At 44.8% G+C, this 13,519-nt stretch overlaps 1 pseudogene; it reads left to right on the top strand.

Annotated features, from left to right (window-relative positions):
• Positions 1–6,327: 6,327 nt before the first annotated feature.
• On the top strand, positions 6,328–6,698 carry LOC102854567 (annotated as a pseudogene).
• Positions 6,699–13,519: the final 6,821 nt, after the last annotated feature.

Genomic DNA, 13,519 nt, shown 5'->3' with positions numbered 1-13,519 from the left:
AGTCAAATGCCTTTGCATAGTCAATGAAACACCGATAGACTTTCTTCTGATACTCTCTGCTTTCTGCCAAGATCCATCTGACATTGGCAATAATGTCCTTAGTGCCACAGCCTCTTCTAAACTCAGCTTGTATTTCTGGTAGTTCTCTGTCAATGTACTGTTCCAGTCGTTTCTGAATAGTCTTCAGCAGGATTTTGCTAGTGTGTGATATTAGTGATACTGTTCAATAATTTCAAGACTCTGTTGGGTCACCTGTTTTTGTTTTTTTTTTTTTTTAATGGGAATATATATGGATTTCTTCCACTCAGTTGGATGAGTAGTTGTCCTCCAGATTTCTTGGCACAACTTGGTGAGCACATCCAGGGCAGCATCTGTTTGCTGAAATACATCAATTGGTATCCCATCAATTCCTGGGGCTTTATTTGGAAACAGATAGGATATCCATACTCTTGGCATGTTGCCAGGAGGGACCAGTCTTTGGAGGACATCATGCTTGGAAAGGTGGAGGGACAGTGCAGGAGAAGAAGTCCTTGGATGAGATGGATTGACTCAGTAACTGAGGTTATGAGGGTAAATGTGTCTAAGACAATGAGATTGACTTAAGATAGGTAAGGTTCAGAATTACTGTAGACAGGGTCGCTGTGAGTCAAAGGTCGACGACACGTAACAACAGCATATATACACACATACGTTATTATTATGTGACACTGAGCTGGGTCTCCAGTGGGGGTGGATTCAAACTACGTGCCTTTGGTTTGGCAGAGTAACTCCTTACTAGTAGGCCACTAGAGCGCTCTTTCGTGCTCTCTTCTCTCTCTCTCTCTCTCTCTTTCTCTCTGGTGGCCTAGTCCATAGGGAATCGCTCTCTCTCTCTGGTAGTTCAAATCCAGCTGCTCCAAGAGAAAGACAGGCACTCTTTTCCCATGCAATTTACCATCTCAGAAGCTCAGTGCTAGGGGAGCTCTGGTGGCCTAGTGGCAAGAAGCTGCACTGCAATCCCAGAGAAACATGGTTCGAATCCACCAGATGTTCTGCCGGAGAAGGAGGCGCAATATCCTCCTGTACCAGTCAGATCTGATTTGACGGTACACGCACACAAAATAAAAAAAATAAAAAAATTAAAAAAAAAAAAAAGAAGCTCAGTGCTGGGTCAGCTATGAATCGGTAATCAATAAGTGAGTATATAGACATATATTGTTGTTGTTGTTGTTGTTGTTGTTGTTGTTGTTGTTAGGTGCTATCGAGTATGTCTCACAGCGACCCTATGAAGAGCGGATCTGAAGCCCGTCGTATCCTGTGTTCACATCCTGACACACTAGAGCCCACTGCAGCGGTCACCTTGTCAATTAACATCGTTGAAGGTCTTGCTCTCCTTCACCGACCCTCCAACCTTCCAAGCATCACATCCTCTCAAAAGAATAGCCCTTTCTAGATACATGACAAAGTATGTGAGGCAAAACCTCATCCTCCTTGCCTCCAAAGAGTACTCTGGCTACACCTTAAGACATATTGATTTATTCTTCTGGCTGTCCATGGGATGTTCAAAGGCATCAATTCTTCTTCTGTCATCCCTATTCATTGTCCAGCGCTCATATGTATGGGAAATGATTGGAAAAAACATGGCCTGAATCAGACACACGTTAGTTCTCAAACTGACATTACTCCTCAATAATTTGGAGAGATCCCTAAGTGCAGACTTTCCCAGTGCAGTAAGTCTCCTGATTTCCTAACTTCTGGTATCAAGGGTGTTAATTGTCAGCCTAAGTAAGATGAAGTTGTTAGGGGAGCTCTGGTGGCCTAGTGGCAAGAAACTGCAGTGCAATCCCAGAGGAACACGGTTCGAATCCACCAGACGCTCTGCCGGAGAAGGAGGCGCAATATCCTCCTGTACCAGTCAGATCTGATTTGACGGTACACGCACACAAAATAAAAAAAAAAAGATGAAGTTGTTGACAGTTTCAATCTCTTCTCCATCCATCATTATGTTTCCTATCAGTCCAGTGGTAAGAATCTTTGCTTTCCTGACATTGAGATGCAATCCAAATTGAAGTCTGCATTCCTTGATCCTCTGCAAAAAGTGCCTCAACTCCTCACTTTCAGCAAGAACAAGGTTGTGTCATCTGCATAACGGAGATTATCGATTGAGCTCCCTTTGATTCTGATCTGATGCCACATTCCTCTTCATAGAGTATATATATGTATATTTATACATCTACAACACAACAACTCATGACCATCAAGTCAGAACCAGTTCACAGCTGACCTTCCAGCAGCTTCAGAGGCTACAAACTGCATGAAAGGAGACTGTCCATCTTTCTCTCAAGCAGCAGCTGGTGAATTTGAAGCACCTGCCTTTGGGTTGTCAGTGCAATTCCTTACTCGCTAGGCCACCCTGAGCTCCCACAAGATATCATTAAAAAGGTTGATTTGCTTTTAAAGGGGGTAGGTGTAAAAAGAGGGTCTTAAGAGAAACTTTAAAACAACCACCTTGAAAGGAACTTTTTATCATAGTCTAAAGAAAAGGGTAAATGGCGACCATTAATATTTTTTGTATCACACAACTAGCATGCTGGCTAGTTAAGTCAAAGACCTTTTGGGGTTTTTTTCATTATTATTCTAATTCTTTTTACATTTTTTTTGTGCGTGGTTTCAGTATAGGTTTACCGAGCAAATTGATTTTCTATTCAATCACTCCTTTACATTTTGTTTCATTACATTAATTATAATTCTTATAGTATAACAGCACTTTCCCTGACTCCTCCCTGTTATTCTCTTCTCTTGATCCTTTTACATGGCAGTGAACTCAAATAATGAGTTATCATTATCCTTTTAAAAAAAGAGAAGAATTTCATAAAAATATATATATATAAGCAGAAAGATAAATGTTTCACCGTTACCAGGGACTGAAGAGTGTAAAAGTAAACAGTAGGTAATTTGGGACAAGGGAAAGGCAATATACAGTAAGGGGTTGATCAGACCCTGTTATTCATTTAATCACATTAATTGGTCATAATTAAAGCTGTAAAGCAAAATATGTCTGAATGACTGAATGAAAACCATTGCAGTGTGAAAACTTTCAAAAGATTTTTTTTAAAAGTTAAAAATGAACCTGTTTTTTAAAAGAGTCCCCACACATTCCTGCACTCGTCCCACCCACTTCTTTCTGTGAGGTCATCCCCTTGCGCAGACAAATGCGCTGTTCTGGGAAATTTCAAATCGGTGATCACAGCGCTGGGAAAGTTGCTGGAAAGCTCTCAGGCCGGTTCAACGCGTGCGATCAGGCCCAGATTTGATGTGCAAGCAAAGGTCTCGAAATGTTGGCAGCGTTAACTGCTCCATCCCGTCTGTTTGGTTTCACTGTATTGATGATGACCTCACCTTGGCATCACTGGCCATGAGGAAGCAAGATGCAAACACACGGGAGGAAAATTCCTGGGATTCTTTTTCTCAGGATGTAATATATTCACACAAATAAAATACCTGAACAGACAACAAAGCGGGGAGACAGGGAGAGGGAAGATTTCCAAATGTGCTGAACCCTTCTGTCCGTAATACAGAGTGCTGGCCATCCATAATACGGTCCTCCCTAGCAGACACTTCTCTGGGGGTCAAGGTTTTAAAACTCTCCCTTTGTGGAAGAGGTTCTAGTTTAACCATGAGAAAGCTACTGCTTTTAGGAAGAAACCCATGCTATGGAGAAAGTATTTTAGAAAAGGCTATTTGGAAATCACAGCTTGTAAAATATGATGTAAGAATATTACCATTAGGAACTATTAGCTGTGTACAGTTAAAAGGACTGTAAACATAATTTTCTCAACTGTGAATACACACACACACACACACACACACACACACACACTCTTTCCAAATAAAGGGTTTACACCTATTGTTTAAAACACAGAAGTGCAAGTGTGCCTCATTTCCATTGCAGACACAACGGACTAACTTTGGCAAACAAGTTCGCTTTCTGTGTTCCTCTCACCGAAGAGAAAAAACGGCAGTGGACAATATGGGGAAGAGCGAGGATGATTTTTATTCAGAAGGAGCGTCTTGAGAGAGGAAGGCTGAAGTAGGAGGGAGCAGTGTAGTGGGGAGCAGACCTTCAGGAGGGAGGGAGAAGGACCAGCTAGAATTGCTGAGACCCTTACAGGTAGAGAACGGAGAACCTTCTACAAGAAGATTAAAGGAACTGACCACTAGGAGAGGTGAGTGACTTGGTAAGATTGTAATTAGGGCCGGTTTTGTCCAGCACTTCCTTATGATAAATCCACGTGGTTCCTGAGAAGGGAGGAGGGGGTTCTGAGGATGAGAAAGGAGGGTTGAGAGGATAAGGAGGGAAACGCCTAACCTCTGGTATTTAAGCAGAAGAGAGTGTTGAATTTCATTCCCTCCGGTAAAATTCAACTGTCATTCTCTTCAGAGATTTTTCTCTAAGTTTTATCTTTGACTCTCTTCTTTTCTGCTCCTTCAAGGAATCATTCTGTCCTCATTATTTCTAAATCTGCGTTTCTATTCTGATCTACCTTTAATCACAACAAGATGCCCAGTAGATAGAGAAATGTCCCACACTCTAGTCTCTGCTCCTATCTCAGTCCCATTACCCCACTCCCTCCACATCCAAGAGCAGACGGCAGGGTCTGAAGTACTTGGGGCTGGGGGGGTGGGGGGTGGACTATGGCCAGCCGACAACTCTGAGTCCATCTCAAGCCTAGATATGAGTTCAGACATAATTTGAGTTTTTCATGTTACTGCCCCAAAGCTATGGGGAGCTCTGGTGGCGTCGCACGTAGGTTGCTGCCCTGCTAACCCACAGGCCACATCTCTCTGGCAGATTGAATCCACTAGCAGTTCTATGGAGAAAGATAGGCAATTTTCTCCTTCTAACACTGGGAGCTCTGGTGGCCGAGTGGTAAGAAGCTGTGGCACATCCCAAAGGGATGCAGTTCAAATCCACCAGGTGCTCCTACAGGAACTAGATGGGCAGTCCTCTCCTAAGTGATTTACTACCTCTGAAAACCTGATGGAGAGTCAGCTATGGGTCAGTTCTGACTCAACTGACTCAACTACACACAGTAACAACCCTGGTGACTTTCCAGTGCAAAGGTGGTGGTTGTTGTTGTTGTTGTAGTTGTTATGTGCTGTCGAGTTGCCTGCAACTCATGGTGATCCTATGTACAACAGCCCTAAACTCTGCTCTATCTTGTGCCAGTGTTATTGTCTCTGACACACCTACCTCCAGTCACTGAATCAACCCATCTCGTTGGGGGTCTTCCTCTCCTGCGCTGTCCTTCCACTCTCCCAAGCAGGACGTCCCTCTCCAAGGACTGGTTCCTCCTTGCAACATGTCCAAAGTATGTCAGACAAAGCTTCAGAATCCTTGTCTCCAAGGAGCAGACCTCTCTAGGATGAACCTGTTTGTTCTCCTAGCAGTCCATGCTATATTCAACACTCATCTCCAACACCACAGCTCAAAGGTATCAATTCTCCTTCTATCCTCCCTAGTCATTGTCCAGCTTTCTGATGGCATTTAGCATTTGCAAAAATATGGGCTGAATACTTTGGAGAGGTCTCTGACAGCAGACTTTCCCAAAGCAATTTGTCTTTTAATTCCCTGGCTGCTGGTACCAAGAGTGTTGATTGTGGATGCAAGCAAACTAAAGCTGTTAACAACATCAGTCTCTTCACTGTCTATCATGATGCTGCCAATTAGCCCAGTGGTGAGAATCTTTGTTTTCTTGATGTTGAGCTTCAATTCCATATTGAAGGCTGTAAGTGGTTGAAATCCACCAGCTGTCCTGTGGAGAAAGATGGGCATTCACTTCTTATGCAATTTAGTGCCTCTGAAAACCTACTGACAATAACAACAACTCACTCACTACAGGGTCAGGTATGGATTGGTGTTGGCTCAATGGCAGAATTTAGGGGAGGGAGGGTTCTCTCAAAAGCTCAGTAACACTTGCATCTTGTCCCACTAACCGAAAAGTTGGATGTTCAAATCCATCAGCTGCTCCTTAGGAAAAAGATGGGCGGTCTCCTCCCCTTAAGACTTACATCCTTAGAAACCCAATGGGCAGATCGATGAGTCAGAACTGGCTGAAAGGGTTGGGTGGTGGGTTGGTTTGGATTGATGACATTGTAAAAGATGACTCATGTGACCAAAAGGGCAGTGGTTCCGATTCACCAACTGCTCCCGCCGCAGGAGGATGGACAGTCCCCTGCAGTAAGAGTTACAGCCTTGGAAATCGGATCAAGACTACGTCAGAACTGACTCAGCCGCAGTAGAGCTTTGAAGCTTAGAAAATGAAATCATGATGCCTGGTCGCCAAGATGTCATTCCCAAGGAACAAACCATCACGCCTGGCCACCGTACCTGGACCGTCAACCTAGCTGAATACGACGTATCTCCAGAGGCCCAGGGGGCTCAAACTTAGCGGCTGGCCATTCGATCCTGGCTTAAACGGGAGTATCTGCTTCAGCGCAATGACCCCAACCACCAGTTGATCATTGACGATTCCTGCCTTGACTCATTGAACCTACGCATGAATTTCAAGCCCACTCCCAAGCTCTCTCTCATAGGAGCTGTGTTTGGCATTGGGCCCCTCTTCTTCTGGTACTATGTTTTCAAAATCACAAGAGATAGGAAAGAAAAACTTATCCCGGAAGGAAAATTGGAATGACCATTTAATATCTCATATTAAGTTTGACAGAGATGACTATGTATTATTGCTTAAATAAATCTTCTATTAATCATTTTTTTTAAAAAATGAAACTATACACTAGACTCTCTATTACAGAGACATGTATATCACATCCAGTTTCATCCTGACTTTCTTCAGACAGCCCTGAGTAACAAATAAAACATTGTCTTCCAAGTGCTACCTAGGGATACATGACGCCAAGACAAAGGGAACACTCTCTTACTTTCTCATTGTTCTAGAACTTTTGCTATTAGATGTTTATTCACATCTTACTTAGCTAGATTGTTCATTTTGTTGTTGTTATGCACCTTTGAGCCTGCATCTACCCATAGCTGACACTCCAGCAGGTTTTCAGAGGCAGTAAGTAATTCACACAGGAGGAGGCTGCCCATGTCTCTCCCGCAAAGCAGCTGATGTATTTGAACCAAGTGGCTTTGGAGTGGCAGGGCAGCTCCTGACCGCTAGGCCATGGGAGCTCCTTTCTTCAAAATATACTTCTTTTTTTTTTTTGAGACTTTAATGAAAGTTTATAAAGATCTTGGATTTCCATTAATTCATTGTTGCATATTTTCTTCCCTGTCCCACCTCCTCCCAAGATATACTTAAAGACACTTTTTAATCCTCATGGAGCTAAAGCAGGAGAGACAGGAATGAAATATGTAATATTTCTCTGGCTTCTGGGTTTAGCAATTGCAAACACAGAAAGGTCAGTTACATTTAAGTATCAGATAAACAATAAAGAAAAGGTTTTTGTGGAAGTCTCTCTCTGTCCTCAGTTGAACTCCATGAGGGTTAAGAAGTGTTCTACTGTGCTCAAGGATGGGAATCTTCAACTCCAGTGTCCTGGGCCTTCTGTCAGGCTCGGCACCCAGCTGGCCCTCACCACGCTGAAGGTGGGCAGCATGAGGCAGCGCTGCCCCAGCTATGGATTTGCAGTCCATGCCATATGACCAGCCGGGCCTCCTTGATTTCCTCGGGAAATTTACGATTATAACGGGGATTTCCAGGATGAAAACCCTTGCTCTCTGGTCCAGATACTGGATTCAGACCACCAGGTCATAGCAACTTGCCAAGAGCAGGGCAGCTGAGGAATCCTGTTAAAGCAAATCACAACTGAACCCTCAGTATGGCAATCAAAGCGACACCCCTTTTGGTCCAGGAATTCCCTGTTTGTCATGGATTGAGTCTCATCCTCTAAAAAATAAGCATAGTATCAGCTTGGCTAGACCATGAATTCCAACATTATGTGGTTGTTCTCCATTGCTACGGCATGCTGTAGTAGTCCCATGTGTTTTTCATTTCAGTCTCCACCTATAGGCAACTTGTTGTCAAGTTAAAACCAACTAGGGGGGACTGAAGGAGAGTTGATGCCTTTGAGCTGTGGTGCTGGAGAAGAGTACTGAATGTACCATGGACTGCCAGGAAAACAAACAGATTCATCTTGGAGAGGATTAAACCAAGCTACTCCTTGGAGGCAAGGATTCTGGGCTTCATCTGACATACTTTGGACATGTTGCCAGGAGGGACAGGTCCTTGGAGAGGGACATCATGCTTGGGAGGGTGGAGGAACGGCGCAGGAGGGGAAGACCCTCTATGAGATGGATTGATTCGGTGACTGGGGTAATCGGGATGGGAGTGTCAGAGGCAGTGCGGTTGCCACAGGATAGAGTAGGGTTTAGGGCTGTTGTACATAGGGTCGCTATGAGTCGCAAACAACTCGACGGCACATAACAACAACAACAACGGGTAATGAGGCTGTATTCTATTCTGTTACAGGCAACTGATTACAAATGCTAGATTATTGAGGAAGGTTTAGGTACACAACACCATTATTCACATCACAGCTTGATCCCATGTATGAGGAGTTTCCTTTATCTTACAAGAGATAAAAGGAGGTGAGCTCTGGTGGCCTAGTGGCGAGAAGCTGCAACTACAGTCTCAGAGGTGCACGGTTCAGATCCACCAGATGCTCTGCTGGAGGAGGAGGAACAATCTCCTCCTGTACCAGTCAGATCTGATTTGACGGTACACACAAAATATAATGAAATAAAATAAATTAAAAAAAAAGAGATAAAAGGAGAAAGCAACAGAGAGAGCAGGACCTACTACCATCAAGAAAGACAATCCTTTTGATCCAGAGTCCCTGAGCTGAGAAGCTCCTAGACCCAGGGGAAGACTGATGCTAAGATGTCCATGGATATCTCCAAGGAATTCCAGGTCCATAGGTGTTGACAGGAGACAAAGACCTTCCCCCCCCCGCCCCCCAGAGCCAGCAGAGAGAGAAAGCCTTCCCCTGAAGGTGTTACACAAGATAGACTTTTAACCTACTGAACTGTGAGGGAATAAATTTCCATTTTTTAAGGCCATCTGCTAGTGGCATTTCTACTATAACAGCACTAGATAGTGGACCTACAAAAGTAAGGATATCTACAATCCCAGAGGCTCACGGTTCGAATCCACCAGATGCTCTGCCGGGAATGGAGGGACAATCTCCTCCTGTACCAGTCAGATCTGATTTGACGGCACACTCACACAAAAATAATAATAAAAAAAAAAGTAAGGATATCAGTTTAAAGACTAAGGTGTGCCTAGCTCAAACCTTGATCATTTCAATTGGTTCACGTGTATGTTAAAGTTGGAAAACGAATAAAGGAAACTAAAGAATTGATGCGTTTGAATTGTGGTGTTGGTAGAGTAGTGAAAATACTGCTCACAGACTGTCAAAAGAACAAGCAAACCAGTCTCGGAGGAAGTGCAACCAGTGAGCTCCTTAGAAGCCAGAAGGTGAAACATCATCTCACATCCTTTGGGCATGTTGTTGGAGGGGGCTAGTCCTTGGAAAAGCACATCATGTCAGGAAAAGTAGAGGACTATGATCAACAAGATGTACTGACACGTGATTACAGTAACAGCCTTGAGCATGGCAGACAGTGCGAGGATGGGACAGGTAAGGTGAGGTTGTTCACAGGGTCTATTTAACAGCCGCTAACAAGAGCAGCTAGTAACTAAAACACTATCCATGCCTGTAAAAAACGGCAATCCATAAACCTTATAGTCCTGAAAGGAGCTCTGGTGGCAGAAGTGAGAAATGTATCCGACTGCTAACCAAAAGGTCAACAATTTGAAGCCACCATTTCCCCCTGTAAACATTACTTGGAACCGAGGGAAGATTTCAATCTGTTGTTCATAAGGTCATTATGCGTTGTAGTCAATTCCAGGGCACCTCACAACAACAAGCCTCCGGAACCACAAGTAAACACATCTCAGTTGTTCAAAGCCACTCACTTGGAACACTTTCTCTCAGTTACAGCATCCCTGGGTTATGGTGATGGTCAGAGCAGCCAAGTCACAACAACGCAGTGGCTGGTGGCAGGAGGAAACTGCAGTTAACTGGGACAGATTGTTACAGAAAATGTGAAGAGAAAATGTCAAGGATTCTAGAAACAATATGTCAGCCACTGAAGTGTGTTCGCCTAAAACACATGTAAATGTAGTAACAGGATGCAATAACAACACATAAGTCAAGGACACATAACAACAACGTACAAGGACATAACGTACAAACCGAGTCTGGATCCTCATGATCCAATAATCCAAATAGTGTTGAGAGGATTAAGGGTGGAATGGCGGTGGTGTTAGGTGCCATCCAGTCAAGCACAACTCTGGGTGACCCTAAAAACAACTGATCTGAACCTTGTCCTAGTCCGTGCCATCCTCACAATCTCTGATACACTCAAGCCCATTGCTGCAATCACTGTGTCAATCTACCTGGTTGAGGGTCTTCTTCTCCTTCCAGGTCCCTCCACCTTCCCAGGCGTGACATCTTTCTCCATGAACTAACCAGCCTCTCCTAGCAACGTGCCCAAAGTGTGTGAGATAAAGCTTCATCACTCTGCTTTCAGCGAGCGCTCTCTCTGTTCTTTTGACAACCCATGGGCTACTCAGTTATCTTCTCCAACACCACAACTCAAAAGCATCAGTTCTTGTGTCATCTTTAGTCAGAGTCCAGCTCTCAAATGCAAAGCAAATGACTGAAAAGTCTCCCTCACAGCCCAGATAAGAGTAAAGGGAGTTTCCCTAAGGTGTGGTCTGATCCATCACTTAGCTCACTAGAGATAAAAGCCAAGGAGAACAAGCTGAGAGAGAGACACCTCAGCCCCAAGAAGCAGCAGGCCTGGAATTCATCCTTCTGGACTCAAGTCTCTATCTGGGGAAGCTCCTCTATACCAGAGAAAGCCAAGGCTCCATGGAGATTTCAGCAGAACTCAAGAAAAGCTGGACCTTCCTTCCAACTGACACAGAGAGAGTGGCCTTCCTCAAATGCCAGCAACTTGGAATTTGGCTCCCAACCTCTTAACTCACAAGAGAATAAATTTCTGTTTCTCAAAGCCATCCACCTGCAGTGTCGCTGACAGCTGTGGTTGCACCGTCAGCTCCTAAGTTGATCCACCAGCAGGTCTTCAGAGGCAGTACGATCACATGGGAGGAGATTGCCCATCTTTCTCCCACCCCCACCAGAATCATTGGTGGGTCTGAACTATATACCTTTGAGTTGGCAGCACAGCTCCTTGCCACTAGGCCACCAGAGCAATCTATGATAGCAGCATTAAAGAACCAACACACCATCTCCAAAGAGTCAAAACAAGTCTATAACCTATGCAACACAGCAGGTAGCCCAGGATGCAGCCTCACATCGGGTTGTTTTGCACGGGGCCTCTTGTGACTCCACCGTGACCCATTCAAAACGGCTTTCTTTCTGGAGTTGGTGGGACATCCTCCTAACACCATGGGTGTTGTGTGACCCACGGGTCTTCTAATTACAGGCAGACCTTACAGACACCTGGGTTTGGTACCAGAGCATCACAGTAAAGGGAGTATACATACCGTTTCCTCTTCCCCGGTGGGTTTAAATATTGCCTGTCGGCTGTATTCTAGTAGGTGGACAATCTCTATTTCTCTCTCTCCCTTTTTCCTTCACACTCCCCCACCCTCCCCAAAGGCTATGTCTCTGATGGTTCAAATCCAGCAGAGAGACAAAAATGGGCAATGTTGATTACAGCCTCCATAAACCAGTGTAGGATCAGCTGGGAGTCCTTTACGACTTCACAGCAAAGAGAGCTCTACGAAAAGGCTTGAAACAGTGTTAAGAATGACCAAAATCAAACTCCTAGGCTACAAGTGACCTGGAAAAATGGCTCCAACAGACTCGCTCCATGCAGGCTTACAGCAAATTTTATTTTTTAAAAAAATTAAACCAAGGTCAAAGACTGCAGCCTTCAATATAGACTTGAAGCTCGACATCAAGAAAACAAAGATTGTCACCACTGGTCCAATTGGCAGCATCATAATAGATGATGAGGAGATTGAGATGGTTGACAGCTTCAGTCTGCTTGGCTCCACAATCAACCCTCTTGGTACCATCAGCCAGGAGATTAAAAGATGAATTACGTTGGGAAAGTCAGCTGTCAGAGACGGCTTCAAAGTACTGAAGAGTAATGATGTCAGTCTGGAGACTAAGGTGTGCCTGATCCAGGGCATGATCTTTGCAATTACTTGCTATGCATCCTGGACAATGACGAGGGATGATAGAAGGGGAGTTGCACTGGAGGAGAGTATTGGACTGTATACTGGATTGCTAGGAGAACAAATTCGTACTGGAGAGAGTAAAGCCAGGCTACTCCTTGGAGGCAAGAATTCTGAAGCCCCATCTGACATACTTTGGACATGTTTGTTGCAAGGCGGGATTAGTCCTCGGAGAGGGATGTCATTCTTGGGAGGGTGGAGGGACAGGCAAGAGAGGAAGACCCTTGACGAGATGGATTGATTCAGTCACTGGGGTAATAGAGATAAGTGTGTTGGAAACAATAAGATTGGCAAGAGATAGAGCAGGGTTTAGGGCACATAAAAACAACAACAACAACAACAAAATAAACCAAAACCAAGCTGTAACTGTAAATAGAAATGAAGCAGAGCACATGACAAGGGAACACCCTAAAGCCAATGTGCCTGTGGCCCAGACTCAGACCCAGCGCTCATCTCCTCCCTTCAGACCTGTTGGCATGTTTGCTTATCTCGGGATCAGACTCCTTTCTTAGAAGACCTCTAGGGTCTTCCTGAGACAAGGCTTACAGGAGTTGCCACCTATCTGTCCTAGAGGAATGTCCGCCAGTGGCTCCTCCTTCCTTCCTGGCCAATCCTTTTAGGGTAACTGCTCTGTGCCTCCCTGATGGTTCGAATCCATCACCTCTCCTGAGGAGAGTGGTGGGCCGTCTCCATCTGCTCCCGTGGGATTTATAGCCCAGGAAATCCAACAGAGCGTCAGCAATGAGTCAGTTCTGACCCACTGAGCTCAGTTAAGACTTACCCACAATGAGTTCAGCTAGATCTTAGATGGAAACCAGATAGCCTGAGTTTGTTAGGAGCACAAGTAGGCCAAGAGGAGGAGCCTGGATTCCAGGAGTTTGTGCCTCCGGGCATTCTGTGTCCACTCCACCCTTCACTCCTACCAGAAGGAATGCTGGGTTGGCAGGTTCTGCAGGATCCACCACTAAGTATCCTGTCACTGTCTGCCTTGGAGCCCTTGGACTCCTGACATCTCCTGGAACAAGGAACAAACACAGTTCAGCTCTGTCCTGTCTCTGGATCCTCTGGGTTTTCACTGGCTGATTGTTGGAGGTCTGTCGCCAGGCCTTTCTTCCAAGTCTTAGTCTGGAAGGTCACTGAAACCCCCATCATCATAACAACATTGAAACCTTCACTGACAGGCACAGGGGCGAGGAACAGAACTCACAACTTCCATACTCGACGCACATTACTTCTGA

This window comes from Elephantulus edwardii, unplaced genomic scaffold, assembly GCF_000299155.1.
Source record: "Elephantulus edwardii isolate Elephantulus edwardi_28Jun2011 unplaced genomic scaffold, EleEdw1.0 scaffold00103, whole genome shotgun sequence".
NCBI lineage: Eukaryota > Metazoa > Chordata > Mammalia > Macroscelidea > Macroscelididae > Elephantulus > Elephantulus edwardii.
The sequence above is the reverse complement of the archived record's forward strand: the minus strand, read 5'-3'. Positions and strand labels throughout refer to the sequence as shown.